The sequence below is a fragment of the Stenella coeruleoalba genome (assembly GCF_951394435.1).
Source record: "Stenella coeruleoalba genome assembly, chromosome: 4".
Classification (NCBI taxonomy): Eukaryota; Metazoa; Chordata; class Mammalia; order Artiodactyla; family Delphinidae; genus Stenella; species Stenella coeruleoalba.
Window position 1 is genome coordinate 88,084,945 of NC_137149.1, and position 27,125 is coordinate 88,112,069.

Consider the following 27,125-nt stretch of genomic DNA (forward strand, 5'->3'; position numbering starts at 1 on the left):
AGTGTCTGTTGGCAATTTACATCCCGCCCATCAGCATTACAAGGCTCCCAGTTCTCCATGGCCTGTCCTGCCTTTCTGGATTTTACACTTTTTTCAGATGGCCCTTTTGACCTGGGGGAAGTGAGACTTCATTGTAGTGCAGATTTCCTTTGCAAGCTTGCTTGGTTGGCCAAAAAGTGCGTATGCGTTTTTTCCTGAATATATTCAGGAAAAAACGCATACGCCCTTTTTGGCCAAGTGCATCATTGTGGACGTTCTGCCTCTTTTCCTATGCTTTCAAAGCAATTCCAGTCTACCTCCTGAAATCGGTTTCCTGCAATTCTGCCCCGCTTTCAAGTCCTCTTGGCAGCCTTACTTCAGTATATTTTTGGACGATAGCTGTCATTTATAACTCTGCATGTTTGTGAATTACAGTGCCCCTGAGCTCCTTTCTTCAACTCGATTTCTTTTGAGCTGGCCGCAACACCGCAGGATGGCTTCAGGCCCTAATCTGGTTCCGGCACGGCACGCTGAGCCTTTGGTTAATTCCTCTTCCTGGTGGGAAATGAGAGTTAAATTTGCCCGTCCAGACACCTCCAGCTAGCCTCTCATTGGTTCTCGCTATTCCTGTTCATCTTCCGCAGAAATTGCAAACTGGGCCAAACAGGAGGTTAAAGGGACTGACTCTGCAAGTCTGGAGAGTGTTAGTAAAGCGTCTGGAATGTTGCACCCGAGTACCAGGGTACGAAAACTGAGACATATTTGAACACGTCTCCCGATCACATGGTTGATCATACTCTAGGTTCCACATGCATGTTTTAGCTGAAGGAAGAAAACCTTAAACCTGGGTAGTTGAAACCCGTGGAATGGGTACCATGCAATATGACTTCAAAGGGTCTTCATTTGCTCACCGAACCTCTCCAATCCTATCACTGCTGCGTTTATGCTGCTGTACACATGCTTGATTCTCTTTCGGAGACATAGCAATCCATAGGTTTTAAGATACTTACTAGTCATGTACATTCTTACGCGTTTAATATGCGGTGTTGAGTCCATTTCGTTGAGCAAGGAGTAGCTCTTGTCTATTCCATATTTGGCTTAAGGAACTTTATCTGTGCTCATTTCAATCTCTGGTTTTATGCAGCACCCCAACTCACCTTTACCCTTAAGCAAGCATAAGTTGTTTTTCTAAATTTGAAACCCTGTTCTGTTCTGTAATTCAGTTCCTGTGTAGCCAAGTTTACATTCCGTGTATTACTGATACCTTATGATGTTTCTTTTTCTGTGTGACTTATTTCAGTTAGAATCATCATACCTGAATCCACTCATTGTGCTGCTAAGGGCCTGATGACACAGATTTCATTGCTGAGTGATATTGCTTTGTAAGTAAATACCACAACTTCTTTATCCATTTTTCACTTTCTGCGATGTTGAACTTGTACTGTAAACGAGGTTCTTGTAAACAGAGCCGTTCCAAACTTTGGGGTGGCTGTGTCTTTTTGATTTTAATTTCCCTAAGCTATAGGACCATAAGTGGAAGTGCCCTAGGTTCTGTTGCTTTGTTTTTTAGATGTTTCAGGAAACACCATACACTTCTCCAGAGTGGTTGTTGGCAATTTACATCCCGCCCATCAGCATAACAAGGCTCCCAGTTCTCCATGGCCTGTCCTGCCTTTCTGGATTTTACACTTTTTTCAGATGGCCCTTTTGACCGGGGGGAAGTGAGACTTCATTGTAGTGCAGATTTCCTTTGCAAGCTTGCTTGGTTGGCCAAAAAGGGCGTATGCGTTTTTTCCTGAATATATTCAGGAAAAAACGCATATGCCCTTTTTGGCCAAGTGCATCATTGTGGACGTTCTGCCTCTTTTCCTATGCTTTCAATGCAATTCCAGTCTACCTCCTGAAATCGGTTTCCTGCAATTCTGCCCCGCTTTCAAGTCCTCTTGGCAGCCTTACTTCAGTCTATTTTTGGACGATAGCTGTCATTTATAACTCTGCAGGTTTGTGAATTACAGTGCCCCTGAGCTCCTTTCTTCAACTCGCTTTCTTTTGAGCTGGCCGCAACACCGCCGGATGGCTTCAGGCCCTAATCTGGTTCCGGCACGGCACGCTGAGCCTTTGGTTAATTCCTCTTCCTGGTGGGAAATGAGAGTTAAATTTGCCCGTCCAGACACCTCCAGCTAGCCTCTCATTGGTTCTCGCTATTCCTGTTCATCTTCCGCAGAAATTGCAAACTGGGCCACACAGGAGGTTAAAACGACTGACTCTGCAAGTCGGGAGAGTGTTAGTAAAGCATCTGGAATGTTGCACCGGAGTACCAGGGTACGAAAACTGAGACATATTTGAACACGTCTCCCGATCACATGGTTGATCATACTCTAGGTTCCACATGCATGTTTTAGCTGAAGGAAGAATACCTTAAACCTGGGTAGTTGAAACCCGTGGAATGGGTACCATGCAATATGACTTCAAAGGGTCTTCATTTGCTCACCGAACCTCTCCAATCCTATCACTGCTGCGTTTATGCCCCTGTACACATGCTTGATTCTCTTTTGGAGACATAGCAATCCATAGGTTTTAAGATACTTACTAGTCAGGTACATTCTTACGCGTTTAATATGCGGTGTTGACTCCATTTCGTTGAGCAAGGAGTAGCTCTTGTCTATTCCATATTTGGCTTAAGGAACTTTATCTGTGCTCATTTCAATCTCTGGTTTTATGCAGCACCCCAACTCACCTTTACCCTTAAGCAAGAATAAGTTGGTTTTCTAAATTTGAGACCCTGTTCTGTTCTGTAATTCAGTTCCTTGTAGCCAAGTTTACATTCCGTGTATTACTGATATCTTATGATGTTTCTTTTTCTTTGTGACTTATTTCACTTAGAATCATCATACCTGAATCCACTCATTGTGCTGCTAAGGGCCTGATGACATAGATTTCATTGCTGAGTGATATTGCTTTGTAAGTAAATACCACAACTTCTTTATCCATTTTTCACTTTCTGCGATGTTGAACTTGTACTGTAAACGAGGTTCTTGTAAACAGAGCCGTTCCAAACTTTGGGGTGACTGTGTCTTTTTGATTTTAAATTGCCTAAGCTATAGGACCATAAGTGGAAGTGCCCTAGGCTCTGTTGCTTTGTTTTTTAGATGTTTCAGGAAACACCATACACTTCTCCCGAGTGGTTGTTGGCAATTTACATCCCGCCCTTCAGCATAACAAGGCTCCCAGTTCTCCATGGCCTGTCCTGCCTTTCTGGATTTTACACTTTTTTCAGATGGCCCTTTTGACCGGGGGGAAATGAGACTTCATTGTAGTGCAGATTTCCTTTGCAAGCTTGCTTGGTTGGCCAAAAAGGGCGTATGCGTTTTTTCCTGAATATATTCAGGAAAAAACGCATACGCCCTTTTTGGCCAAGTGCATCATTGTGGACGTTCTGCCTCTTTTCCTATGCTTTCAATGCAATTCCAGTCTACCTCCTGAAATCGGTTTCCTGCAATTCTGCCCCGCTTTCAAGTCCTCTTGGCAGCCTTACTTCAGTCTATTTTTGGACGATAGCTGTCATTTATAACTCTGCAGGTTTGTGAATTACAGTGCCCCTGAGCTCCTTTCTTCAACTCGCTTTCTTGTGACCTGGCCGTAACACCGCAGGATGGCTTCAGGCCCTAATCTGGTTCCGGCCCGGCATGCTGAGCCTTTGGTTAATTCCTCTTCCTGGTGGGAAATGAGAGTTAAATTTGCCCGTCCAGACACCTCCAGCTAGCCTCTCATTGGTTCTCGCTATTCCTGTTCATCTTCCGCAGAAATTGCAAACTGGGCCAAACAGGAGGTTAAAGGGACTGACTCTCCAAGTCGGGAGTGTGTTAGTAAAGCGTCTGGAATGTTGCACCCGAGTACCAGGGGAGCAAAACTGAGACATATTTGAACACGACTCCCGTTCACATGGTTGATCATACTCTGGGTTCCACATGCATGTTTTAGCTGAAGGAAGAATACCTTAAACCTGGAGAGTTGAGACCCGTGTAATGGATACCATGCAATATGACTTCAAAGGGTCTTCATTTGCTCACAGAACCTCTCCAATCCTATCACTGCTGCGTTTATGCCCCTGTACACACGCTTGATTCTCTTTTGGAGACATAGCAATCCATAGGTTTTAAGATACTTACTAGTCAGGTACATTCTTAGGCGTTTAATATGGGGTTTTGAGTCCATCTCGTTGAGCAAGGAGTAGCTCTTGTCTATTCCATATTTGGCTTAAGGAACTTTATCTGTGCTCATTTCAATCTCTGGTTTTATGCAGCACCCCAACTCACCTTTCCCCTTAAGCAAGCATAAGTTGGTTTTCTAAATTTGAGACCCTGTTCTGTTTTGGAATGCAGTTCCTGTGTAGCCAAGTTTACATTCTGTGTATTAGTGATACCTTATGATGTTTCTTTTTCTGTGTGACTTATTTCAGTTAGAATCATCGTACCTGAATCCACTCATTGTGCTGCTAAGGGACTGATGACATAGATTTCATTGCTGAGTGATATTGCTTTGTAAGTAAATACCACAACTTCTTTATCCATTTTTCACTTTCTGCGATGTTGAACTTGTACTGTAAACGAGGTTCTTGTAAACAGAGGCGTCCCAAACTTTGGGGTGGCTGTGTCTTTTTGATTTTAATTTCCCTAAGCTATAGGACCATAAGTGGCAGTGCCCTAGGCTCTGCTGCTTTGTTTTTTAGATGTTTCAGGAAACACCATACACTTCTCCCCAGTGTCTGTTGGCAATTTACATCCCGCCCATCAGCATAACAAGGCTCCCAGTTCTCCATGGCCTGTCCTGCCTTTCTGGATTTTACACTTTTTTCAGATGGCCCTTTTGACCGGGGGGAAGTGAGACTTCATTGTAGTGCAGATTTCCTTTGCAAGCTTGCTTGGTTGGCCAAAAAGGGCGTATGCGTTTTTTCCTGAATATATTCAGGAAAAAACGCATACGCCCTTTTTGGCCAAGTGCATCATTGTGGACGTTCTGCCTCTTTTCCTATGCTTTCAATGCAATTCCAGTCTACCTCCTGAAATCGGTTTCCTGCAATTCTGCCCCGCTTTCAAGTCCTCTTGGCAGCCTTACTTCAGTATATTTTTGGACGATAGCTGTCATTTATAACTCTGCATGTTTGTGAATTACAGTGCCCCTGAGCTCCTTTCTTCAACTCGCTTTCTTTTGAGCTGGCCGCAACACCGCAGGATGGCTTCAGGCCCTAATCTGGTTCCGGCACGGCACGCTGAGCCTTTGGTTAATTCCTCTTCCTGGTGGGAAATGAGAGTTAAATTTGCCCGTCCAGACACCTCCAGCTAGCCTCTAATTGGTTCTCGCTATTCCTGTTCATCTTCCGCAGAAATTGCAAACTGGGCCAAACAAGAGGTTAAAGGGACTGACTCTGCAAGTCTGGAGAGTGTTAGTAAAGCGTCTGGAATGTTGCACCCGAGTACCAGGGTACGAAAACTGAGACATATTTGAACACGTCTCCCGATCACATGGTTGATCATACTCTAGGTTCCACATTCATGTTTTAGCTGAAGGAAGAATACCTTAAATCTGGGTAGTTGAAACCCGTGTAATGGGTACCATGCAATATGACTTCAAAGGGTCTTCATTTGCTCACCGAACCTCTCCAATCCTATCACTGCTGCGTTTATGCCCCTGTACACATGCTTGATTCTCTTTCGGAGACATAGCAATCCATAGGTTTTAAGATACTTACTAGTCAGGTACATTCTTACGCGTTTAATATGCGGTGTTGAGTCCATTTCGTTGAGCAAGGAGTAGCTCTTGTCTATTCCATATTTGGCTTAAGGAACTTTATCTGTGCTCATTTCAATCTCTGGTTTTATGCAGCACCCCAACTCACCTTTCCCCTTAAGCAAGAATAAGTTGGTTTTCTAAATTTGAGACCCTGTTCTGTTCTGTAATTCAGTTCCTGTGTAGCCAAGTTTACATTCTGTGTATTACTGATACCTTATGATGTTTCTTTTTCTGTGTGACTTATTTCAGTTAGAATCATCATACCTGAATCCACTCATTGTGCTGCTAAGGGCCTGATGACACAGATTTCATTGCTGAGTGATATTGCTTTGTAAGTAAATACTACAACTTCTTTATCCATTTTTCACTTTCTGCGATGTTGAACTTGTACTGTAAACGAGGTTCTTGTAAACAGAGGCGTCCCAAACTTTGAGGTGGCTGTGTCTTTTTGATTTTAATTTCCCTAATCTATAGGACCATAAGTGGAAGTGCCCTAGTTTCTGTTGCTTTGTTTTTTAGATGTTTCAGGAAACACCATACACTTCTCCAGGGTGGTTTTTGGCAATTTACATCCCGCCCATCAGCATAACAAGGCTCCCAGTTCTCCATGGCTTGTCCTGCCTTTCTGGATTTTACACTTTTTTCAGATGGCCCTTTTGACCGGGGGAAGTGAGACTTCATTGTAGTGCAGATTTCCTTTGCAAGCTTGCTTGGTTGGCCAAAAAGGGCGTATGCGTTTTTTCCTGAATATATTCAGGAAAAAACGCATACGCCCTTTTTGGCCAAGTGCATCATTGTGGACGTTCTGCCTCTTTTCCTATGCTTTCAATGCAATTCCAGTCTACCTCCTGAAATCGGGTTCCTGCAATTCTGCCCCACATTCAAGTCCTCTTGGCAGCCTTACTTCAGTATATTTTTGGACGATAGCTGTCATTTATAACTCTGCAGGTTTGTGAATTACAGTGCCCCTGAGCTCCTTTCTTCAACTCGCTTTCTTGTGACCTGGCCGCAACACCGCAGGATGGCTTCAGGCCCTTATCTGGTTCCGGCACGGCACGCTGAGCCTTTGGTTATTTCCTCTTCCTGGTGGGAAATGAGAGTTAAATTTGCCCGTCCAGACACCTCCAGCTAGCCTCTCATTGGTTCTCGCTATTCCTGTTCATCTTCCGCAGAAATTGCAAACTGGGCCAAACAGGAGGTTAAAGGCGCTCACTCTCCAAGTCGGGAGAGTGTTAGTAAAGCGTCTGGAATGTTGCACCCGAATACCAGGGTACGAAAACTGAGACATATTTGAACACGTCTCCCGATCACATGGTTGATCATACTCTAGGGTCCACATACATGTTTTAGCTGAAGGAAGAATACCTTAAACCTGGGTAGTTGAAACCCGTGGAATGGGTACCATGCAATATGACTTCAAAGGGTCTTCATTTGCTCACCGAACCTCTCCAATCCTATCACTGCTGCGTTTATGCCGCTGTACACATGCTTGATTCTCTTTTGGAGACATAGCCATCCATAGGTTTTACGATACTTACTAGTCAGGTACATTCTTAGGCGTTTAATATGCGGTGTTGAGTCCATTTCATTGAGCAAGGAGTAGCTCTTGTCTATTCCATATTTGGTTTAAGGAACTTTATCTGTGCTCATTTCAATCTCTGGTTTTATGCAGCACCCCAACTCACCTTTACCCTTAAGCAAGCATAAGTTGTTTTTCTAAATTTGAGACCCTGTTCTGTTCTGTAATTCAGTTCCTGTGTAGCCAAGTTTACATTCCATGTATTACTGATATCTTATGATGTTTCTTTTTCTGTGTGACTTATTTCAGTTAGAATCATCATACCTGAATCCTCTCATTGTGCTGCTAAGGGCCTGATGACACAGATTTCATTGCTGAGTTGTATTGCTTTGTAAGTAAATACCACATCTTTTTTATCCATTTTTCACTTTCTGCGATGTTGAACTTGTACTGTAAACGAGGTTCTTGTAAACGGAGCCTTTTGAAACTTTGGGGTGGCTGTGTCTTTTTGATTTTAAATTCCCTAAGCTATAGGACCATAAGTGGAAGTGCCCTAGGCTCTGTTGCTTTGTTTTTTAGATGTTTCAGGAAACACCATACACTTCTCCCGAGTGGTTGTTGGCAATTTACATCCCGCCCTTCAGCATAACAAGGCTCCCAGTTCTCCATGGCCTGTCCTGCCTTTCTGGATTTTACACTTTTTTCAGATGGCCCTTTTGACTGGGGGGAAGTGAGACTTCATTGTAGTGCAGATTTCCTTTGCAAGCTTGCTTGGTTGGCCAAAAAGGGCGTATGCGTTTTTTCCTGAATATATTCAGGAAAAAATGCATATGCCCTTTTTGGCCAAGTGCATCATTGTGGACGTTCTGCCTCTTTTCCTATGCTTTCAATGCAATTGCAGTCTACCTCCTGAAATCGATTTCCTGCAATTCTGCCCCGCTTTCAAGTCCTCTTGGCAGCCTTACTTCAGTCTATTTTTGGACGATAGCTGTCATTTATAACTCTGCAGGTTTGTGAATTACAGTGCCCCTGAGCTCCTTTCTTCAACTCGATTTCTTTTGAGCTGGCCGCAACACCGCAGGATGGCTTCAGGCCCTAATCTGGTTCCGGCACGGCACACTGATCCTTTGGTTATTTCCTCTTCCTGGTGGGAAATGAGAGTTAAATTTGCCCGTCCAGACACCTCCAGCTAGCCTCTCATTGGTTGTTGCTATTCCTGTTCATCTTCCGCAGAAATTGCAAACTGGGCCAAACAGGAGTTTAAAGGCGCTGACTCTCCAAGTGGGGAGAGTGTTAGTAAAGCGTCTGGAATGTTGCACGCGAGTACCAGGGGAGGAAAACTGAGACATATTTGAACACGTCTCCCGTTCACATGGTTGATCATACTTGGGTTCCACATGCATGTTTTAGCTGAAGGAAGAATACCTTAAACCTGGAGAGTTGAGACCCGTGTAATGGGTACCATGCAATATGACTTCAAAGGGTCTTCATTTGCTCACCGAACCTCTCCAATCCTATCACTGCTGCGTTTATGCCCCTGTACACATGCTTGCTTCTCTTTTGGAGACATAGCAATCCATAGGTTTTACGATACTTACTAGTCAGGTACATTCTTAGGCGTTTAATATGCGGTGTTGAGTCCATTTCGTTGAGCAAGGAGTAGCTCTTGTCAATTCCATATTTGACTTAAGGAACTTTATCTGTGCTCATTTCAATCTCTGGTTTTATGCAGCACCCCAACTCACCTTTCCCCTTAAGCAAGCATAAGTTGGTTTTCTAAATTTGAGACGCTTTTCTGTTCTGTAATTCAGTTCCTGTGTAGCCAAGTTTACATTCCGTGTATTACTGATATCTTATGATGTTTCTTTTTCTGTGTGACTTATTTCAGTTAGAATCATCATACCTCAACCCACTCATTGTGATGCTAAGGGCCTGATGACATAGATTTCATTGCTGAGTGATATTGCTTTGTAAGTAAATACCACAACTTCTTTATCCATTTTTCACTTTCTGCGATGTTGAACTTGTACTGTTATCGAGGTTCTTGTAAACAGAGGCGTCCCAAACTTTGGGGTGGCTGTGTCTTTTTCATTTTAAATTCCCTAAGCTATAGGACCATAAGTGGAAGTGCCCTAGGCTCTGTTGCTTTGTTTTTTAGATGTTTCAGGAAACACCATACACTTCTCCCAAGTGGTTGTTGGCAATTTACATCCCGCCCTTCAGCATAACAAGGCTCCCAGTTCTCCATGGCCTGTCCTGCCTTTCTGGATTTTACACTTTTTTCAGATGGCCCTTTTGACCGGGGGGAAGTGAGACTTCATTGTAGTGCAGATTTCCTTTGCAAGCTTGCTTGGTTGGCCAAAAAGGGCGTATGCGTTTTTTCCTGAATATATTCAGGAAAAAACGCATACGCCCTTTTTGGCCAAGTGCATCATTGTGGACGTTCTGCCTCTTTTCCTATGCTTTCAATGCAATTGCAGTCTACCTCCTGAAATCGGTTTCCTGCAATTCTGCCCCGCTTTCAAGTCCTCTTGGCAGCCTTACTTCAGTCTATTTTTGGACGATAGCTGTCATTTATAACTCTGCAGGTTTGTGAATTACAGTGCCCCTGAGCTCCTTTCTTCAACTCGCTTTCTTTTGAGCTGGCCGCAACACCGCAGGATGGCTTCAGGCCCTAATCTTGTTCCAGCACGACACACTGAGCCTTTGGTTATTTCCTCTTCCTGGTGGGAAATGAGAGTTAAATTTGCCCGTCCAGACACCTCCAGCTAGTCTCTCATTGGTTCTCGCTATTCATGTTCATCTTCCGCAGAAATTGCAAACTGGGCCAAACAGGAGGTTAAAGGCGCTGACTCTCCAAGTGGGGAGAGTGTTAGTAAAGCGTCTGGAATGTTGCACCCGAGTACCAGGGGAGGAAAATTGAGACATATTTGAACACGTCTCCCGTTCACATGGTTGATCATACTTGGGTTCCACATGCATGTTTTAGCTGAAGGAAGAATACCTTAAACCTGGAGAGTTGAGACCCGTGTAAAGGGTACCATGCAATATGACTTCAAAGGGTCTTCATTTGCTCACGAACCTCTCCAATCCTATCACTGCTGCATTTATGCCCCTGTACACATGCTTGATTCTCTTTCGGAGACATAGCAATCCATAGGTTTTAAGATACTTACTAGTCAGGTACATTCTTAGGCGTTTAATATGGGGTGTTGAGTCCATTTCGTTGAGCAAGGAGTAGCTCTTGTCTATTCCATATTTGGCTTAAGGAACTTTATCTGTGCTCATTTCAATCTCTGGTTTTATGCAGCACCCCAACTCACCTTTCCCCTTAAGCAAGCATAAGTTGGGTTTCTAAATTTGAGACCCTGTTCTGTTCTGTAATTCAGTTCCTGTGTAGCCAAGTTTACATTCCGTGTATTACTGATATCTTATGATATTTATTTTTCTGTGTGACTTATTTCAGTTAGAATCATCATACCTGAATCCACTCATTGTGCTGCTAAGGGCCTGATGACACAGATTTCATTGCTGAGTGATATTGCTTTGTAAGTAAATACAACAACTTCTTTATCCATTTTTCACTTTCTGCGATGTTGAACTTGTACTGTAAACGAGGTTCTTGTAAACAGAGCCGTTCCAAACTTTGGGGTGGCTGTGTCTTTTTTATTTTAATTTCCCTAAGCTATAGGACCATAAGTGGAAGTGCCCTAGGCTCTGTTGCTTTGTTTTTTAGATGTTTCAGGAAACACCATGCAGTTCACCCGAGTGTCTGTTGGCAATTTACATCCCGCCCATCAGCATAACAAGGCTCCCAGTTCTCCATGGCCTGTCCTGCCTTTCTGGATTTTACACTTTTTTCAGATGGCCCTTTTGACCGGGGGGAAGTGAGACTTCATTGTAGTGCAGATTTCCTTTGCAAGCTTGCTTGGTTGGCCAAAAAGGGCGTATGCGTTTTTTCCTGAATATATTCAGGAAAAAACGCATACGCCCTTTTTGGCCAAGTGCATCATTGTGGACGTTCTGCCTCTTTTCCTATGCTTTCAATGCAATTCCAGTCTACCTCCTGAAATCGGTTTCCTGCAATTCTGCCCCGCTTTCAAGTCCTCTTGGCAGCCTTACTTCAGTCTATTTTTGGACGATAGCTGTCATTTATAACTCTGCAGGTTTGTGAATTACAGTGCCCCTGAGCTCCTTTCTTCAACTCGCTTTCTTGTGACCTGGCCGCAACACCGCAGGATGGCTTCAGGCCCTAATCTGGTTCCGGCACGGCACGCTGAGCCTTTGGTTATTTCCTCTTCCTGGTGGGAAATGAGAGTTAAATTTGCCCGTCCAGACACCTCCAGCTAGTCTCTCATTGGTTCTCGCTATTCCTGTTCATCTTCCGCAGAAATTGCAAACTGGGCCAAACAGGAGGTTAAAGGCGCTGACTCTCCAAGTGGGGAGAGTGTTAGTAAAGCGTCTGGAATGTAGCACCCGAGTACCAGGGGAGGAAAACTGAGACATATTTGAACACGTCTCCCATTCACATGGTTGATCATACTTGGGTTCCACATGCATGTTTTAGCTGAAGGAAGAATACCTTAAACCTGGAGAGTTAAGACCCGTGGAAAGAGTACCATGCAATATGACTTCAAAGGGTCTTCATTTGCTCACCGAACCTCTCCAATCCTATCACTGCTGCGTTTATGCCCCTGTACACATGCTTGATTCTCGTTCGGAGACATAGCAATCCATAGGTTTTAAGATACTTACTAGTCAGGTACATTCTTAGGCGTTTAATATGCGGTGTTGAGTCCATTTCGTTGAGCAAGGAGTAGCTCTTGTCTATTCCATATTTGACTTAAGGAACTTTATCTGTGCTCATTTCAATCTCTGGTTTTATGCAGCACCCCAACTCACCTTTCCCCTTAAGCAAGCATAAGTTGGTTTTCTAAATTTGAGACGCTGTTGTGTTCTGTAATTCAGTTCCTGTGTAGCCAAGTTTCCATTCCGTGTATTAGTGATATCTTATGATGTTTCTTTTTCTGTGTGACTTATTTCAGTTAGAATCATCATACCTGAACTCACTCATTGTGATGCTAAGGGCCTGATGACATAGATTTCATTGCTGAGTGATATTGCTTTGTAAGTAAATACCACAACTTCTTTATCCATTTTTCACTTTCTGCGATGTTGAACTTGTACTGTAAACGAGGTTCTTGTAAACAGAGGCGTCCCAAACTTTGGGGTGGCTGTGTCTTTTTGATTTTAAATTCCCTAATCTATAGGACCATAAGTGGAAGTGCCCTAGGCTCTGTTGCTTTGTTTTTTAGATGTTTCAGGAAACACCATACACTTCTCCCCAGTGTCTGTTGGCAATTTACATCCCGCCCATCAGCATAACAAGGCTCCCAGTTCTCCATGGCCTGTCCTGCCTTTCTGGATTTTACACATTTTTCAGATGGCCCTTTTGACCGGGGGGAAGTGAGACTTCATTGTAGTGCAGATTTCCTTTGCAAGCTTGCTTGGTTGGCCAAAAAGGGCGTATGCGTTTTTTCCTGAATATATTCAGGAAAAAACGCATACACCCTTTTTGGCCAAGTGCATCATTGTGGACGTTCTGCCTCTTTTCCTATGCTTTCAATGCAATTTCAGTCTACCTCCTGAAATCGGTTTCCTGCAATTCTGCCCCGCTTTCAAGTCCTCTTGGCAGCCTTACTTCAGTCTATTTTTGGACGATAGCTGTCATTTATAACTCTGTAGGTTTGTGAATTACAGTGCCCCTGAGCTCCTTTCTTCAACTCGCTTTCTTGTGACCTGGCCGCAACACCGCAGGATGGCTTCAGGCCCTAATCTGGTTCCGGCACGGCACGCTGAGCCTTTGGTTAATTCCTCTTCCTGGTGGGAAATGAGAGTTAAATTTGCCCGTCCAGACACCTCCAGCTAGTCTCTCATTGGTTCTCGCTATTCCTGTTCATCTTCCGCAGAAATTGCAAACTGGGCCAAACAGGAGGTTAAAGGGACTGACTCTCCAAGTCGGGAGAGTGTTAGTAAAGCGTCTGGATTGTTGCACCCGAGTACCAAGGTACGAAAACTGAGACATATTTGAATACATCTCCCGATCACATGGTTGATCATACACTAGGTTCCACATACATGTTTTAGCTGAAGGAAGAATACCTTAAACCTGGGTAGTTGAAACCCGTGGAATGGGTACCATGCAATAAGACTTCAAAGGTTCTTCATTTGCTCACCGAACCTCTCCAATCCTATCACTGCTGCGTTTATGCCCCTGTACACATGCTTGATTCTCTTTTGGAGACATAGCAATCCATAGGTTTTATGATACTTACTAGTCAGGTACATTCTTAGGCGTTTAATATGCGGTGTTGAGTCCATTTCGTTGAGCAAGGAGTAGCTCTTGTCTATTCCATATTTGACTTAAGGAACTTTATCTGTGCTCATTTCAATCTCTGGTTTTATGCAGCACCCCAACTCACCTTTACCCTTAAGCAAGCATAAGTTGGTTTTCTAAATTTGAGACGCTGTTGTGTTCTGTAATTCAGTTCCTGTGTAGCCAAGTTTACATTCCGTGTATTACTGATATCTTATGATGTTTCTTTTTCTGTGTGACTTATTTCAGTTAGAATCATCATACCTGAACTCACTCATTGTGATGCTAAGGGCCTGATGACATAGATTTCATTGCTGAGTGATATTGCTTTGTAAGTAAATACCACAACTTCTTTATCCATTTTTCACTTTCTGCGATGTTGAACTTGTACTGTAAACGAGGTTCTTGTAAACGGAGCCTTTTGAAACTTTGGGGTGGCTGTGTCTTTTTGATTTTAAATTCCCTAAGCTATAGGACCATAAGTGGAAGTGCCCTAGGCTCTGTTGCTTTGTTTTTTAGATGTTTCAGGAAACACCATACACTTCTCCCGAGTGGTTGTTGGCAATTTACATCCCGCCCTTCAGCATAACAAGGCTCCCAGTTCTCCATGGCCTGTCCTGCCTTTCTGGATTTTACACTTTTTTCAGATGGCCCTTTTGACTGGGGGGAAGTGAGACTTCATTGTAGTGCAGATTTCCTTTGCAAGCTTGCTTGGTTGGCCAAAAAGGGCGTATGCGTTTTTTCCTGAATATATTCAGGAAAAAATGCATATGCCCTTTTTGGCCAAGTGCATCATTGTGGACGTTCTGCCTCTTTTCCTATGCTTTCAATGCAATTGCAGTCTACCTCCTGAAATCGATTTCCTGCAATTCTGCCCCGCTTTCAAGTCCTCTTGGCAGCCTTACTTCAGTCTATTTTTGGACGATAGCTGTCATTTATAACTCTGCAGGTTTGTGAATTACAGTGCCCCTGAGCTCCTTTCTTCAACTCGATTTCTTTTGAGCTGGCCGCAACACCGCAGGATGGCTTCAGGCCCTAATCTGGTTCCGGCACGGCACACTGATCCTTTGGTTATTTCCTCTTCCTGGTGGGAAATGAGAGTTAAATTTGCCCGTCCAGACACCTCCAGCTAGCCTCTCATTGGTTGTTGCTATTCCTGTTCATCTTCCGCAGAAATTGCAAACTGGGCCAAACAGGAGTTTAAAGGCGCTGACTCTCCAAGTGGGGAGAGTGTTAGTAAAGCGTCTGGAATGTTGCACGCGAGTACCAGGGGAGGAAAACTGAGACATATTTGAACACGTCTCCCGTTCACATGGTTGATCATACTTGGGTTCCACATGCATGTTTTAGCTGAAGGAAGAATACCTTAAACCTGGAGAGTTGAGACCCGTGTAATGGGTACCATGCAATATGACTTCAAAGGGTCTTCATTTGCTCACCGAACCTCTCCAATCCTATCACTGCTGCGTTTATGCCCCTGTACACATGCTTGCTTCTCTTTTGGAGACATAGCAATCCATAGGTTTTACGATACTTACTAGTCAGGTACATTCTTAGGCGTTTAATATGCGGTGTTGAGTCCATTTCGTTGAGCAAGGAGTAGCTCTTGTCAATTCCATATTTGACTTAAGGAACTTTATCTGTGCTCATTTCAATCTCTGGTTTTATGCAGCACCCCAACTCACCTTTCCCCTTAAGCAAGCATAAGTTGGTTTTCTAAATTTGAGACGCTTTTCTGTTCTGTAATTCAGTTCCTGTGTAGCCAAGTTTACATTCCGTGTATTACTGATATCTTATGATGTTTCTTTTTCTGTGTGACTTATTTCAGTTAGAATCATCATACCTCAACCCACTCATTGTGATGCTAAGGGCCTGATGACATAGATTTCATTGCTGAGTGATATTGCTTTGTAAGTAAATACCACAACTTCTTTATCCATTTTTCACTTTCTGCGATGTTGAACTTGTACTGTTATCGAGGTTCTTGTAAACAGAGGCGTCCCAAACTTTGGGGTGGCTGTGTCTTTTTCATTTTAAATTCCCTAAGCTATAGGACCATAAGTGGAAGTGCCCTAGGCTCTGTTGCTTTGTTTTTTAGATGTTTCAGGAAACACCATACACTTCTCCCAAGTGGTTGTTGGCAATTTACATCCCGCCCTTCAGCATAACAAGGCTCCCAGTTCTCCATGGCCTGTCCTGCCTTTCTGGATTTTACACTTTTTTCAGATGGCCCTTTTGACCGGGGGGAAGTGAGACTTCATTGTAGTGCAGATTTCCTTTGCAAGCTTGCTTGGTTGGCCAAAAAGGGCGTATGCGTTTTTTCCTGAATATATTCAGGAAAAAACGCATACGCCCTTTTTGGCCAAGTGCATCATTGTGGACGTTCTGCCTCTTTTCCTATGCTTTCAATGCAATTGCAGTCTACCTCCTGAAATCGGTTTCCTGCAATTCTGCCCCGCTTTCAAGTCCTCTTGGCAGCCTTACTTCAGTCTATTTTTGGACGATAGCTGTCATTTATAACTCTGCAGGTTTGTGAATTACAGTGCCCCTGAGCTCCTTTCTTCAACTCGCTTTCTTTTGAGCTGGCCGCAACACCGCAGGATGGCTTCAGGCCCTAATCTTGTTCCAGCACGACACACTGAGCCTTTGGTTATTTCCTCTTCCTGGTGGGAAATGAGAGTTAAATTTGCCCGTCCAGACACCTCCAGCTAGTCTCTCATTGGTTCTCGCTATTCATGTTCATCTTCCGCAGAAATTGCAAACTGGGCCAAACAGGAGGTTAAAGGCGCTGACTCTCCAAGTGGGGAGAGTGTTAGTAAAGCGTCTGGAATGTTGCACCCGAGTACCAGGGGAGGAAAATTGAGACATATTTGAACACGTCTCCCGTTCACATGGTTGATCATACTTGGGTTCCACATGCATGTTTTAGCTGAAGGAAGAATACCTTAAACCTGGAGAGTTGAGACCCGTGTAAAGGGTACCATGCAATATGACTTCAAAGGGTCTTCATTTGCTCACGAACCTCTCCAATCCTATCACTGCTGCGTTTATGCCCCTGTACACATGCTTGATTCTCTTTCGGAGACATAGCAATCCATAGGTTTTAAGATACTTACTAGTCAGGTACATTCTTAGGCGTTTAATATGGGGTGTTGAGTCCATTTCGTTGAGCAAGGAGTAGCTCTTGTCTATTCCATATTTGGCTTAAGGAACTTTATCTGTGCTCATTTCAATCTCTGGTTTTATGCAGCACCCCAACTCACCTTTCCCCTTAAGCAAGCATAAGTTGGGTTTCTAAATTTGAGACCCTGTTCTGTTCTGTAATTCAGTTCCTGTGTAGCCAAGTTTACATTCCGTGTATTACTGATATCTTATGATATTTATTTTTCTGTGTGACTTATTTCAGTTAGAATCATCATACCTGAATCCACTCATTGTGCTGCTAAGGGCCTGATGACACAGATTTCATTGCTGAGTGATATTGCTTTGTAAGTAAATACAACAACTTCTTTATCCATTTTTCACTTTCTGCGATGTTGAACTTGTACTGTAAACGAGGTTCTTGTAAACAGAGCCGTTCCAAACTTTGGGGTGGCTGTGTCTTTTTTATTTTAATTTCCCTAAGCTATAGGACCATAAGTGGAAGTGCCCTAGGCTCTGTTGCTTTGTTTTTTAGATGTTTCAGGAAACACCATGCAGTTCTCCCGAGTGTCTGTTGGCAATTTACATCCCGCCCATCAGCATAACAAGGCTCCCAGTTCTCCATGGCCTGTCCTGCCTTTCTGGATTTTACACTTTTTTCAGATGGCCCTTTTGACCGGGGGGAAGTGAGACTTCATTGTAGTGCAGATTTCCTTTGCAAGCTTGCTTGGTTGGCCAAAAAGGGCGTATGCGTTTTTTCCTGAATATATTCAGGAAAAAACGCATACGCCCTTTTTGGCCAAGTGCATCATTGTGGACGTTCTGCCTCTTTTCCTATGCTTTCAATGCAATTCCAGTCTACCTCCTGAAATCGGTTTCCTGCAATTCTGCCCCGCTTTCAAGTCCTCTTGGCAGCCTTACTTCAGTCTATTTTTGGACGATAGCTGTCATTTATAACTCTGCAGGTTTGTGAATTACAGTGCCCCTGAGCTCCTTTCTTCAACTCGCTTTCTTGTGACCTGGCCGCAACACCGCAGGATGGCTTCAGGCCCTAATCTGGTTCCGGCACGGCACGCTGAGCCTTTGGTTATTTCCTCTTCCTGGTGGGAAATGAGAGTTAAATTTGCCCGTCCAGACACCTCCAGCTAGTCTCTCATTGGTTCTCGCTATTCCTGTTCATCTTCCGCAGAAATTGCAAACTGGGCCAAACAGGAGGTTAAAGGCGCTGACTCTCCAAGTGGGGAGAGTGTTAGTAAAGCGTCTGGAATGTAGCACCCGAGTACCAGGGGAGGAAAACTGAGACATATTTGAACACGTCTCCCATTCACATGGTTGATCATACTTGGGTTCCACATGCATGTTTTAGCTGAAGGAAGAATACCTTAAACCTGGAGAGTTAAGACCCGTGGAAAGAGTACCATGCAATATGACTTCAAAGGGTCTTCATTTGCTCACCGAACCTCTCCAATCCTATCACTGCTGCGTTTATGCCCCTGTACACATGCTTGATTCTCGTTCGGAGACATAGCAATCCATAGGTTTTAAGATACTTACTAGTCAGGTACATTCTTAGGCGTTTAATATGCGGTGTTGAGTCCATTTCGTTGAGCAAGGAGTAGCTCTTGTCTATTCCATATTTGACTTAAGGAACTTTATCTGTGCTCATTTCAATCTCTGGTTTTATGCAGCACCCCAACTCACCTTTCCCCTTAAGCAAGCATAAGTTGGTTTTCTAAATTTGAGACGCTGTTGTGTTCTGTAATTCAGTTCCTGTGTAGCCAAGTTTCCATTCCATGTATTAGTGATATCTTATGATGTTTCTTTTTCTGTGTGACTTATTTCAGTTAGAATCATCATACCTGAACTCACTCATTGTGATGCTAAGGGCCTGATGACATAGATTTCATTGCTGAGTGATATTGCTTTGTAAGTAAATACCACAACTTCTTTATCCATTTTTCACTTTCTGCGATGTTGAACTTGTACTGTAAACGAGGTTCTTGTAAACAGAGGCGTCCCAAACTTTGGGGTGGCTGTGTCTTTTTGATTTTAAATTCCCTAATCTATAGGACCATAAGTGGAAGTGCCCTAGGCTCTGTTGCTTTGTTTTTTAGATGTTTCAGGAAACACCATACACTTCTCCCCAGTGTCTGTTGGCAATTTACATCCCGCCCATCAGCATAACAAGGCTCCCAGTTCTCCATGGCCTGTCCTGCCTTTCTGGATTTTACACATTTTTCAGATGGCCCTTTTGACCGGGGGGAAGTGAGACTTCATTGTAGTGCAGATTTCCTTTGCAAGCTTGCTTGGTTGGCCAAAAAGGGCGTATGCGTTTTTTCCTGAATATATTCAGGAAAAAACGCATACACCCTTTTTGGCCAAGTGCATCATTGTGGACGTTCTGCCTCTTTTCCTATGCTTTCAATGCAATTTCAGTCTACCTCCTGAAATCGGTTTCCTGCAATTCTGCCCCGCTTTCAAGTCCTCTTGGCAGCCTTACTTCAGTCTATTTTTGGACGATAGCTGTCATTTATAACTCTGTAGGTTTGTGAATTACAGTGCCCCTGAGCTCCTTTCTTCAACTCGCTTTCTTGTGACCTGGCCGCAACACCGCAGGATGGCTTCAGGCCCTAATCTGGTTCCGGCACGGCACGCTGAGCCTTTGGTTAATTCCTCTTCCTGGTGGGAAATGAGAGTTAAATTTGCCCGTCCAGACACCTCCAGCTAGTCTCTCATTGGTTCTCGCTATTCCTGTTCATCTTCCGCAGAAATTGCAAACTGGGCCAAACAGGAGGTTAAAGGGACTGACTCTCCAAGTCGGGAGAGTGTTAGTAAAGCGTCTGGATTGTTGCACCCGAGTACCAAGGTACGAAAACTGAGACATATTTGAATACATCTCCCGATCACATGGTTGATCATACACTAGGTTCCACATACATGTTTTAGCTGAAGGAAGAATACCTTAAACCTGGGTAGTTGAAACCCGTGGAATGGGTACCATGCAATAAGACTTCAAAGGTTCTTCATTTGCTCACCGAACCTCTCCAATCCTATCACTGCTGCGTTTATGCCCCTGTACACATGCTTGATTCTCTTTTGGAGACATAGCAATCCATAGGTTTTACGATACTTACTAGTCAGGTACATTCTTAGGCGTTTAATATGCGGTGTTGAGTCCATTTCGTTGAGCAAGGAGTAGCTCTTGTCTATTCCATATTTGACTTAAGGAACTTTATCTGTGCTCATTTCAATCTCTGGTTTTATGCAGCACCCCAACTCACCTTTACCCTTAAGCAAGCATAAGTTGGTTTTCTAAATTTGAGACGCTGTTGTGTTCTGTAATTCAGTTCCTGTGTAGCCAAGTTTACATTCCGTGTATTACTGATATCTTATGATGTTTCTTTTTCTGTGTGACTTATTTCAGTTAGAATCATCATACCTGAACTCACTCATTGTGATGCTAAGGGCCTGATGACATAGATTTCATTGCTGAGTGATATTGCTTTGTAAGTAAATACCACAACTTCTTTATCCATTTTTCACTTTCTGCGATGTTGAACTTGTACTGTAAACGAGGTTCTTGTAAACAGAGGCGTCCCAAACTTTGCGGTGGCTGTGTCTTTTTTATTTTAAATTCCCTAAGCTATAGGACCATAAGTGGAAGTGCCCTAGGCTCTGTTGCTTTGTTTTTTAGATGTTTCAGGAAACACCATACACTTCTCCCGAGTGGTTGTAGGCAATATACATCCCGCCCTTCAGCATAACAAGGCTCCCAGTTCTCCATGGCCTGTCCTGCCTTTCTGGATTTTACACTTTTTTCAGATGGCCCTTTTGACCGGGGGGAAGTGAGACTTCATTGTAGTGCAGATTTCCTTTGCAAGATTGCTTGGTTGGCCAAAAAGGGCATATGCGTTTTTTCCTGAATATATTCAGGAAAAAATGCATACGCCCTTTTTGGCCAAGTGCATCATTGTGGACGTTCTGCCTCTTTTCCTATGCTTTCAATGCAATTTCAGTCTACCTCCTGAAATCGGTTTCCTGCAATTCTGCCCCGCTTTCAAGTCCTCTTGGCAGCCTTACTTCAGTCTATTTTTGGACGATAGCTGTCATTTATAACTCTGCAGGTTTGTGAATTACAGTTCCCCTGAGCTCCTTTCTTCAACTCGCTTTCTTGTGACATGGCCGTAACACCGCAGGATGGCTTCAGGCCCTAATCTGGTTCCGGCCCGGCATGCTGAGCCTTTGGTTAATTCCTTTTCCTGGTGGGAAATGAGAGTTAAATTTGCCCGTCCAGACACCTCCAGCTAGCCTCTCATTGGGTCTCGCTATTCCTGTTCATCTTCCGCAGAAATTGCAAACTGGGCCAAACAGGAGGTTAAAGGGACTGACTCTCCAAGTCGGGAGAGTGTTAGTAAAGCGTCTGGAATGTTGCACCCGAGTACCAGGGGAGGAAAACTGAGACATATTTGAACACGACTCCCGTTCACATGGTTGATCATACTCTAGGTTCCACATGCATGTTTTAGCTGAAGGAAGAATACCTTAAACCTGGGTAGTTGAAACCCGTGGAATGGGTACCATGCAATATGACTTCAAAGGGTCTTCATTTGCTCACGAACCTCCCCAATCCTATCACTGCTGCGTTTATGACCCTGTACACATGCTTGATTGTCTTTCTGAGACATAGCAATCCATAGGTTTTAAGATACTTACTAGTCAGGTACATTCTTAGACGTTTAATATGCGGTGTGGAGTCCATTTCGTTGAGCAAGGAGTAGCTCTTGTCTATTCCATATTTGGCTTAAAGAACTTTATCTGTGCTCATTTCAATCTCTGGTTTTATGCAGCACCCCAACTCACCTTTACCCTTAAGCAAACATAAGTTGGTTTTCTAAATTTGAGACCCTGTTCTGTTCTGTAATTCAGTTCCTGTGTAGCCAAGTTTACATTCCGTGTATTACTGATATCTTATGATGTTTCTTTTTCTGTGTGACTTATTTCAGTTAGAATCATCATACCTGAATCCACTCATTGTGCTGCTAAGGGCCTGATGACATAGATTTCATTGCTGAGTGATATTGCTTTGTAAGTGAATACCACAACTTCTTTATCCATTTTTCACTTTCTGCGATGTTGAACTTGTACTGTAAACGAGGTTCTTGTAAACGGAGCCTTTCGAAACTTTGGGGTGGCTGTGTCTTTTTGATTTTAATTTCCCTAAGCTATAGGACCATAAGTGGAAGTGCCCTAGGTTCTGTTGCTTTGTTTTTTAGATGTATCAGGAAACACCATACACTTCTCCCGAGTGGTTGTTGGCAATTTACATCCCGCCCTTCAGCATAACAAGGCTCCCAGTTCTCCATGGCCTGTCCTGCCTTTCTGGATTTTACACTTTTTCAGATGGCCCTTTTGACCGGGGAGAAGTGAGACTTCATTGTAGTGCAGATTTCCTTTGCAAGCTTACTTGGTTGGCCAAAAAGGGCGTATGCGTTTTTTCCTGAATATATTCAGGAAAAAACGCATACGCCCTTTTTGGCCAAGTGCATCATTGTGGACGTTCTGCCTCTTTTCCTATGCTTTCAATGCAATTCCAGTCTACCTCCTGAAATCGGTTTCCTGCAATTCTGCCCCGCTTTCAAGTCCTCTTGGCAGCCTTACTTCAGTCTATTTTTGGACGATAGCTGTCATTTATAACTCTGCATGTTTGTGAATTACAGTGCCCCTGAGCTCCTTTCTTCAACTCGCTTTCTTGTGACCTGGCCGTAACACCGCAGGATGGCTTCAGGCCCTAATCTGGTTCCGGCCCGGCATGCTGAGCCTTTGGTTAATTCCTCTTCCTGGTGGGAAATGAGAGTTAAATTTGCCCGTCCAGACACCTCCAGCTAGCCTCTCATTGGGTCTCGCTATTCCTGTTCATCTTCCGCAGAAATTGCAAACTGGGCCAAACAGGAGGTTAAAGGGACTGACTCTCCAAGTGGGGAGAGTGTTAGTAAAGCGTCTGGAATGTTGCACCCGAGTACCAGGGGAGGAAAACTGAGACATGTTTGAACACGACTCCTGTTCACATGGTTGATAATACTCTAGGTTCCACATGCATGTTTTAGCTGAAGGAAGAATACCTTAAACCTGGGTAGTTGAAACCCGTGGAATGGGTACCATGCAATATGACTTCAAAGGGTCTTCATTTGCTCACGAACCTCTCCAATCCTATCACTGCTGCGTTTATGACCCTGTACACATGCTTGATTCTCTTTCGGAGACATAGCAATCCATAGGTTTTAAGATACTTACTAGTCAGGTACATTCTTAGACGTTTAATATGCGGTGTTGAGTCCATTTCGTTGAGCAAGGAGTAGCTCTTGTCTATTCCATATTTGGCTTAAAGAACTTTATCTGTGCTCATTTCAATCACTGGTTTTATGCAGCACCCCAACTCACCTTTACCCTTAAGCAAGCATAAGATGGTTTTCTAAATTTGAGACCCTGTTCTCTTCTGTAATTCAGTTCCTGTGTAGCCAAGTTTACATTCCGTGTATTACTGATATCTTATGATGTTTCTTTTTCTGTGTGACTAATTTCAGTTAGAATCATCATACCTGAATCCACTCATTGTGCTGCTAAGGGCCTGATGACATAGATTTCATTGCTGAGTGATATTGCTTTGTAAGTGAATACCACAACTTCTTTATCCATTTTTCACTTTCTGCGATGTTGAACTTGTACTGTAAACGAGGTTCTTTAAACAGAGGCGTCCCAAACTTTGGGGTGGCTGTGTCTTTTTGATTTTAATTTCCCTAATCTATAGGACCATAAGTGGCAGTGCCCTAGGCTCTGTTGCTTTGTTTTTTAGATGTTTCAGGAAACACCATACACTTCTCCCGAGTGTCTGTTGGCAATTTACATCCCGCCCATCAGCATAACAAGGCTCCCAGTTCTCCATGGCCTGTCCTGCCTTTCTGGATTTTACACTTTTTTCAGATAGCCCTTTTGACCGGGGGGAAGTGAGACTTCATTGTAGTGCAGATTTCCTTTGCAAGCTTGCTTGGTTGGCCAAAAAGGGCGTATGCGTTTTTTCCTGAATATATTCAGGAAAAAACGCATACGCCCTTTTTGGCCAAGTGCATCATTGTGGACGTTCTGCCTCTTTTCCTATGCTTTCAATGCAATTCCAGTCTACCTCCTGAAATCGGTTTCCTGCAATTCTGCCCCGCTTTCAAGTCCTCTTGGCAGCCTTACTTCAGTCTATTTTTGGATGATAGCTGTCATTTATAACTCTGCAGGTTTGTGAATTACAGTGCCCCTGAGCTCCTTTCTTCAACTCGCTTTCTTTTGAGCTGGCCGCAACACCACAGGATGGCTTCAGTCCCTAATCTGGTTCCGGCACGGCACGCTGAGCCTTTGGTTAATTCCTCTTCCTGGTGGGAAATGAGAGTTAAATTTGCCCATCCAGCCACCTCCAGCTAGCCTCTCATTGGTTCTCGCTATTCCTGTTCATCTTCCGCAGAAATTGGAAACTGGGCCAAACAGGAGGTTAAAGGGACTGACTCTCCAAGTGGGGAGAGTGTTAGTAAAGCGTCTGGAATGTTGCACCCGAGTACCAGGGTACGAAAACTGAGACATATTTGAACACGACTCCCGTTCACATGGTTGATCATACTCTGGGTTCCACATGCATGTTTTAGCTGAATGAAGAATACCTTAAACCTGCAGAGTTGAGACCCGTGTAATGGGTACCATGCAATATGACTTCAAAGGGTCTTCATTTGCTCACGAACCTCTCCAATCCTATCACTGCTGCGTTTATGCCCCTGTACACATGCTTGATTCTCTTTCGGAGACATAGCAATCCATAGGTTTTAAGATACTTACTAGTCAGGTACATTCTTAGGCGTTTAATATGCGGTGTTGAGTCCATTTCGTTGAGCAAGGAGTAGCTCTTGTCTATTCCATATTTGGCTTAAGGAACTTTATCTGTGCTCATTTCAATCTCTGGTTTTATGCAGCACCCCAACTCACCTTTACCCTTAAGCAAGCATAAGTTGGTTTTCTAAATTTGAGACGCTGTTGTGTTCTGTAATTCAGTTCCTGTGTAGCCAAGTTTACATTCCGTGTATTAGTGATATCTTATGATGTTTCTTTTTCTGTGTGACTTATTTCAGTTAGAATCATCATACCTGAACTCACTCATTGTGATGCTAAGGGCCTGATGACATAGATTTCATTGCTGAGTGATATTGCTTTGTAAGTAAATACCACAACTTCTTTATCCATTTTTCACTTTCTGCGATGTTGAACTTGTACTGTAAACGAGGTTCTTGTAAACAGAGGCGTCCCAAACTTTGGGGTGGCTGTGTCTTTTTGATTTTAAATTCCCTAATCTATAGGACCATAAGTGGAAGTGCCCTAGGCTCTGTTGCTTTGTTTTTTAGATGTTTCAGGAAACACCATACACTTCTCCCCAGTGTCTGTTGGCAATTTACATCCCGCCCATCAGCATAACAAGGCTCCCAGTTCTCCATGGCCTGTCCTGCCTTTCTGGATTTTACACTTTTTTCAGATGGCCCTTTTGACCGGGGGGAAGTGAGACTTCATTGTAGTGCAGATTTCCTTTGCAAGCTTGCTTGGTTGGCCAAAAAGGGCGTATGCGTTTTTTCCTGAATATATTCAGGAAAAAACGCATACGCCCTTTTTGGCCAAGTGCATCATTGTGGACGTTCTGCCTCTTTTCCTATGCTTTCAATGCAATTTCAGTCTACCTCCTGAAATCGGTTTCCTTCAATTCTGCCCCGCTTTCAAGTCCTCTTGGCAGCCTTACTTCAGTCTATTTTTGGACGATAGCTGTCATTTATAACTCTGTAGGTTTGTGAATTACAGTGCCCCTGAGCTCCTTTCTTCAACTCGCTTTCTTGTGACCTGGCCGCAACACCGCAGGATGGCTTCAGGCCCTAATCTGGTTCCGGCACGGCACGCTGAGCCTTTGGTTAATTCCTCTTCCTGGTGGGAAATGAGAGTTAAATTTGCCCGTCCAGACACCTCCAGCTAGTCTCTCATTGGTTCTCGCTATTCCTGTTCATCTTCCGCAGAAATTGCAAACTGGGCCAAACAGGAGGTTAAAGGGACTGACTCTCCAAGTCGGGAGAGTGTTAGTAAAGCGTCTGGAATGTTGCACCCGAATACCAGGGTACGAAAACTGAGACATATTTGAATACATCTCCCGATCACATGGTTGATCATACACTAGGTTCCACATACATGTTTTAGCTGAAGGAAGAATACCTTAAACCTGGGTAGTTGAAACCCGTGGAATGGGTACCATGCAATAAGACTTCAAAGGGTCTTCATTTGCTCACCGAACCTCTCCAATCCTATCACTGCTGCGTTTATGCGCCTGTACACATGCTTGATTCTCTTTTGGAGACATAGCAATCCATAGGTTTTACGATACTTACTAGTCAGGTACATTCTTAGGCGTTTAATATGCGGTGTTGAGTCCATTTCGTTGAGCAAGGAGTAGCTCTTGTCTATTCCATATTTGACTTAAGGAACTTTATCTGTGCTCATTTCAATCTCTGGTTTTATGCAGCACCCCAACTCACCTTTACCCTTAAGCAAGCATAAGTTGGTTTTCTAAATTTGAGACGCTGTTGTGTTCTGTAATTCAGTTCCTGTGTAGCCAAGTTTACATTCCGTGTATTACTGATATCTTATGATGTTTCTTTTTCTGTGTGACTTATTTCAGTTAGAATCATCATACCTGAACTCACTCATTGTGATGCTAAGGGCCTGATGACATAGATTTCATTGCTGAGTGATATTGCTTTGTAAGTAAATACCACAACTTCTTTATCCATTTTTCACTTTCTGCGATGTTGAACTTGTACTGTAAACGAGGTTCTTGTAAACAGAGGCGTCCCAAACTTTGGGGTGGCTGTGTCTTTTTTATTTTAAATTCCCTAAGCTATAGGACCATAAGTGGAAGTGCCCTAGGCTCTGTTGCTTTGTTTTTTAGATGTTTCAGGAAACACCATACACTTCTCCCGAGTGGTTGTAGGCAATATACATCCCGCCCTTCAGCATAACAAGGCTCCCAGTTCTCCATGGCCTGTCCTGCCTTTCTGGATTTTACACTTTTTTCAGATGGCCCTTTTGACCGGGGGGAAGTGAGACTTCATTGTAGTGCAGATTTCCTTTGCAAGATTGCTTGGTTGGCCAAAAAGGGCGTATGCGTTTTTTCCTGAATATATTCAGGAAAAAACGCATACGCCCTTTTTGGCCAAGTGCATCATTGTGGACGTTCTGCCTCTTTTCCTATGCTTTCAA

At 43.6% G+C, this 27,125-nt stretch overlaps 1 long non-coding RNA gene across 50 annotated transcripts in view; it reads left to right on the top strand.

Annotated features, from left to right (window-relative positions):
- LOC307185334 overlaps positions 1-27,125 on the top strand; it is a 3,778,167-nt gene that overhangs the window by 1,552,865 nt on the left and 2,198,177 nt on the right. For all 50 annotated transcript variants that reach the window (XR_013827964.1, XR_013827965.1, XR_013827990.1 and 47 more), the window contains one exon: positions 7,598-7,679. This is a non-coding gene — a long non-coding RNA (uncharacterized lncRNA). The remainder of the gene's footprint in view (positions 1-7,597; positions 7,680-27,125) is intronic.